The 5000-nt window shown below is 34.1% G+C and overlaps 1 protein-coding gene across 3 annotated transcripts in view; it reads right to left on the bottom strand.

Annotated features, from left to right (window-relative positions):
• Positions 1-5000, bottom strand: part of LOC119580955 (death-associated protein kinase 1-like) — a 79485-nt gene that overhangs the window by 9377 nt on the left and 65108 nt on the right. The gene's annotated exons all lie outside the window — the stretch shown is intronic.

Genomic DNA, 5000 nt, shown 5'->3' with positions numbered 1-5000 from the left:
CTTGAGTGTAGTAAAAACCATGTAACTGGGGACATTTAAAAAAGCATAACTCACAACAGGACTCAACATCATACCTTTATAAGGATATGAACTCAAGGAAAGGGGTAAACAGGTAAGATGGGTAGGATTAGTAAGTGACTCCTTAGTGGAGCCATCCGTGTGTAAATTCAACATGGGCATGGCACGTACATACATGCAATCCCTGGCAGTATTGGGTAAAAACATGGAAAATCTTGTAGATACTCAACCACTCAATAAAAGGCCCTCCAGATGTAATCCTATACTATGAAGCCAATATCATCAGTCACTGGTTCTAATATCATTTATGCCAATAAATCATTGAAACTATTAAGATGAAGTAAAAATACTGTCCATACAGTATGTTCAATGGTGAACCTGCATGACTGAAAGGAGAAAATAGTATCACACCTTACAATTAACTGAAAAAGTTATTACTAGTACCATATAAATCTCACAGGAGCACAAAAGTATACTCTGGAAAAACATCTAGCCTTACTGTATTTTTCTGCATTACAAATCTTAATAAAGCTTATAAAATGACCACAGATTCTATACCTGCATGTTTTGCACACATACAGCATATGTATTTTAGATTAAGTGAGTCTTTGCAATGACATGTGTACTTGTGTGCATATTACTGTTCAGTCAAGGAATAAGTTTAGCAAAAAAAAAAAATGTATATATATAAATCTATATAGATCACTGAATAATTCAAGAAGCTGAAAAATATTAAAATGTAAAATAGTCCAACAAAGATCTGAATATAGTATCATTAGTAAGAAATAATATCTTAACAATATTTGCTTGAATTATAAAAAAAAAATAATATTTAAAAACATTTTGACATTTGAAATTTGTAACAAAGTAATTCTTAAATTACCTTATATTGAGACACAAAAAAAAACATAGCATGCAAATCTCCATCATGCAATTAATTAACTGTGCAAATTATATAAGGTGGTTTAACTTCTTTAAAATATATCCCTAATTATATCTGTCATAGAATTAAATAGGTATAAGTTTATGCTGACTGCTTTGAGGATATTTTGACCTAAACACTAACAAATTCTGCAATGAAATTCTTCTCACAACAAGCAAAATTTGCAGCAACATGAATAATTCCCTATGTGTTTTGAATAATTTTATATTTTCACTAAAAGAGGTTCCTATGGTCTCTTGAGATTTGGAAAAAAAATCAAACCATTTATGATTTTTTTTATATCAGTGGAAACATTATATAATGAATAAAGTAAAAATACATTAGCACATAAATATGTACTAAACACCTTTCTGCTGGAAATAGTACCAAAAAGCTTTACAGACACAACAATTTTTAACTTTACTTACACTTGACAAGAAAAGAAATAATACATAGAAAAATAGATGTATATAAAAGTCAAATGCTAACCTGCAAAACTCAGTCCACAAACAACACAGTAAATACATGTAATCTTCTAGTGATGCAAAACTAACATAAATACATGGCATGCGGTGTAGTACTCACCAGAAAAATATTTTAGGTCCATTCTTGTAATAATATAGCATGCAGTGCAGCATCCTTCACAAAGATAATTCAAGAAATCAAACTCCTAGCATATTTTTAGACACTGCAGGGCATCTACCAGTGCTGATCAAAGGCAAGCTTTATATATACAAATATACTTAAGAAGAGTGGTGACAGTAAACTACAATATACTGTACATGAATCAGTCATGGATGATAAAAACATTTTATTCATTGCAACCTTAATGTCTTGATGGAAAGAGTTCATCTAAAATACTTAATTGCAGCCCAGCATAGCAAACCCTGCACCTATTGCATTTCATAAATCATACATGAATATTTCACTTCCTTATCCTATAAAAAATAATTGAAATGCTTCTGAAGGCACTTCCCAAGGCACTTCATAGATAAATACTATGAAACATACTCATAAACAGACTCACTCACAAACACACAATATACACAGATGGGCACACATAGTGCACATATCAGGGAACACACTGACAGAAACACACAAACACACACACAACGCACAGCACACACACACACCACACAACACACACACACACACACACACCACACACACACACACAACACACACACACACACACACACAACACACACACACACACACACAACACACACACACACACACACACACATAGCCAACATGACCAGACAAAAAACACATACTGCACACACAAAACCAAATCCAGAGCCTTTGTTCGCTTTTAAGGCCTGCACACAGAGACAAGGCAGACAACATAATGACGTGAAAGAATCTTGAAATCACTATCGTCAAAAAATAAAGGATATTGGTATCAAAATCTCAAAGAAATGGGCAGTTTGGAACAAAAAAAACAAATTCTCCACAGTGAGCCAACATGGTTGACTGCTAGAGAAAAAATAATACAGCAGATGATAAAACCTAAATCCAGAGCCTTTGGTTTTCTGCTTTTAAGGCCCACACCAATAAAAGAAAAATCAAAAGAATCTGTGGTGTATATTGTCAAAATGACGGAATATACAATATCAAATGAGAAATGTCAGTGTTAGAACTGAAGAAAGTTAGTCATATGCAAATTTGAGTCAAGCAAGATAATGCACTATCATTATGTTTTCGTCCAAGCTCAAAAGAACTGGTAATTTAGATAAAAATGAAATGCCAGAACACCATGATCTAAGATATACATAATGCAATCCAATAAAAAAAAAGGTTTGTTAGAGAGAAAAAAATCTTTTTATATTCTACAGAAACTGCTAGCTCCCTCAAAAGAAAATAATTTTTTGTCAGGCATCTATTCATACCTGTTTTTCTGTTATTTTGACAAGAAAAATAAGGAACAAATCAACCCAAAAATATATGTAATGAGAAACCAAATTTAAAAGTTAAAAAAAGGTAGCATATGAAACTATATGAAGACAGTGGCTTATGAAACACACACATATATATATGCATATACCTGTGCATATACAGATATACACTAATATCAATATGTACCATTACACATGTGCGCGCACACACACACACACACACACACACACACACACACACACACACACACACACAACACACACACACACACACACACACACACACACACACACACACACACACATTCTACCAAACAAACAAGTGGTACTACAAGGTAATTCAGTTCTTCAAAGGTAGTTTTAAAACATGGAGCTTTACATTTTCCTGGTAAGTGCAAATTTCATTGACTACAGAATAACTAGGCATAGAGAAATGTCTACTGTTCACTCCTACATTATCTCAATCAACTGGAAACAAGACACACCATCTTCTTTTCCCTTTCATAAGCTAAGGAAGAACAAAAGCTGCCCCTACACCATTTGTTTCAAACCACTGTTTCAAGTAACCTAAAAAAAAAAAAATTATATGATGATATGCTACATCTGAAGCCATAAAGCTATCTATGAAATACAAAAAAAAAAGCTCTCTGCACGATTACAAGCCACCACACAACAGAAAAGCACTTAGGAGAATAAAAGTTAAACAGAATATGAGAAATGAACACAGAGACGTAATGCAGCATGTCCATCCCACAAAACTTTGCAGTACACACTGGCTAAGGTGGTTCACAGTGCTAGTAAATTATGACAAAGATAAAGGGTTCAAAAACAGAGCCAAAGAGGTGTTCATGTTCACAAAATAGCAAACATAAATGAGTATCAAATAATTACAATATGAAAATTCATAATAATGTCTGTAATATTTTTGAGGAAATCATTTTAATATGCAAAGGACTAATATATAAATTTAGTACTATCCTGAATCCCTTACCTATGCCATAGGAAATAATGTAGCCTACAGAAATGAAGAAAATCTATAGCTGTAAAGTGTTCACAGAAAGGAAGAGTAATTTGCAAAATAATAATTGTGCTTGAATTACAAACAAAGTGTATTTCTTGTGGAACCAATTGTGTGCACATTTCAGCTTAAAAATTAATGAGTAGGTAATTCTTATCAAAAAGTGAATTCATAAAAAGTAATTCCTCCATCAAAATATATTTACTTTTACTCTAAAAAATAAAATGGAGTCTAAATTAATTTTTTACATATCAAAGAATTTTTTTTTTCTGATATGGATAACTCTTATTGTTTTATTTCCCAAAAAAGTGAAGTAGCTTTATGATATCAAACTTTGTCAGTATTAAAGCAAATCAAAGTCTCTTGCAAAGAAAGAAAAATGTATTCTCTGCCCGTTTCTATATCCAACTCTGTACAGAAATTTACATATAAGTAGGGGTACTGGTGTGTAGAGATGCTATGCATGTGGTTATAAATACTGAAGAAGGTATGTAGGTGTCAATTCATCTACCCATATGCTGTTGTTGTGTATATGCAGGGGTCATATGGGTATGGTTATAAGTATGTGTTAGTGTGTGTGTTAGTGTGTGCATGTTAGTGTGTGTGTGTGTGTGTGTGTGTGTGTGTGTGTGTGTGTGTGTGTGTGTGTGTGTGTGTGTTGTGTTGTGTTGTGTGAGTGTTGTGTGTGTGTTGTGTTGTGTGTGTGTATGTGTGTGTGTGTGTGTGTGTGTGTGTGTGGTGTGTGTGTGTGTGTGTGTGTGTGTGTATGTGTGTGTTTGTGTGTGTGTGTGTTAGTGGTGTTGTGTGTGTTGTGTGTTGTGTGTTGGGGTGTGTGTATGTGTGTGTGTGGTGTGTGTGGTGTGTATGTGTGGTGTGTTTTGTGTGTTTGTGGTGTGTGTGTAGTTTGTATGTGTGTGTGTGTTAATGTGTGTGTGTGTGTTAATGTGTGTGTGTGTGTGTGTGTCAGAAAGAGGGTGTGAGTGTGAGTGTGAGTGTGAGTGTGTGAGTGTGAGTGTGAGTGTGTGAGTGTGAGTGTGAGTGAGTGTGAGTGTGAGTGTGAGTGACTGTGATTCTGAGTGTGAGTGAGTGTGATTCTGTGTGTGAGTGAGTGTGATTCTGAGTGTGAGTGTGAGTGTGAGTGTGA

Source organism: Penaeus monodon, chromosome 1 (assembly GCF_015228065.2).
Source record: "Penaeus monodon isolate SGIC_2016 chromosome 1, NSTDA_Pmon_1, whole genome shotgun sequence".
NCBI classification, from domain to species: Eukaryota; Metazoa; Arthropoda; class Malacostraca; order Decapoda; family Penaeidae; genus Penaeus; species Penaeus monodon.
This window is presented reverse-complemented; position numbering and strand designations above follow the sequence as displayed.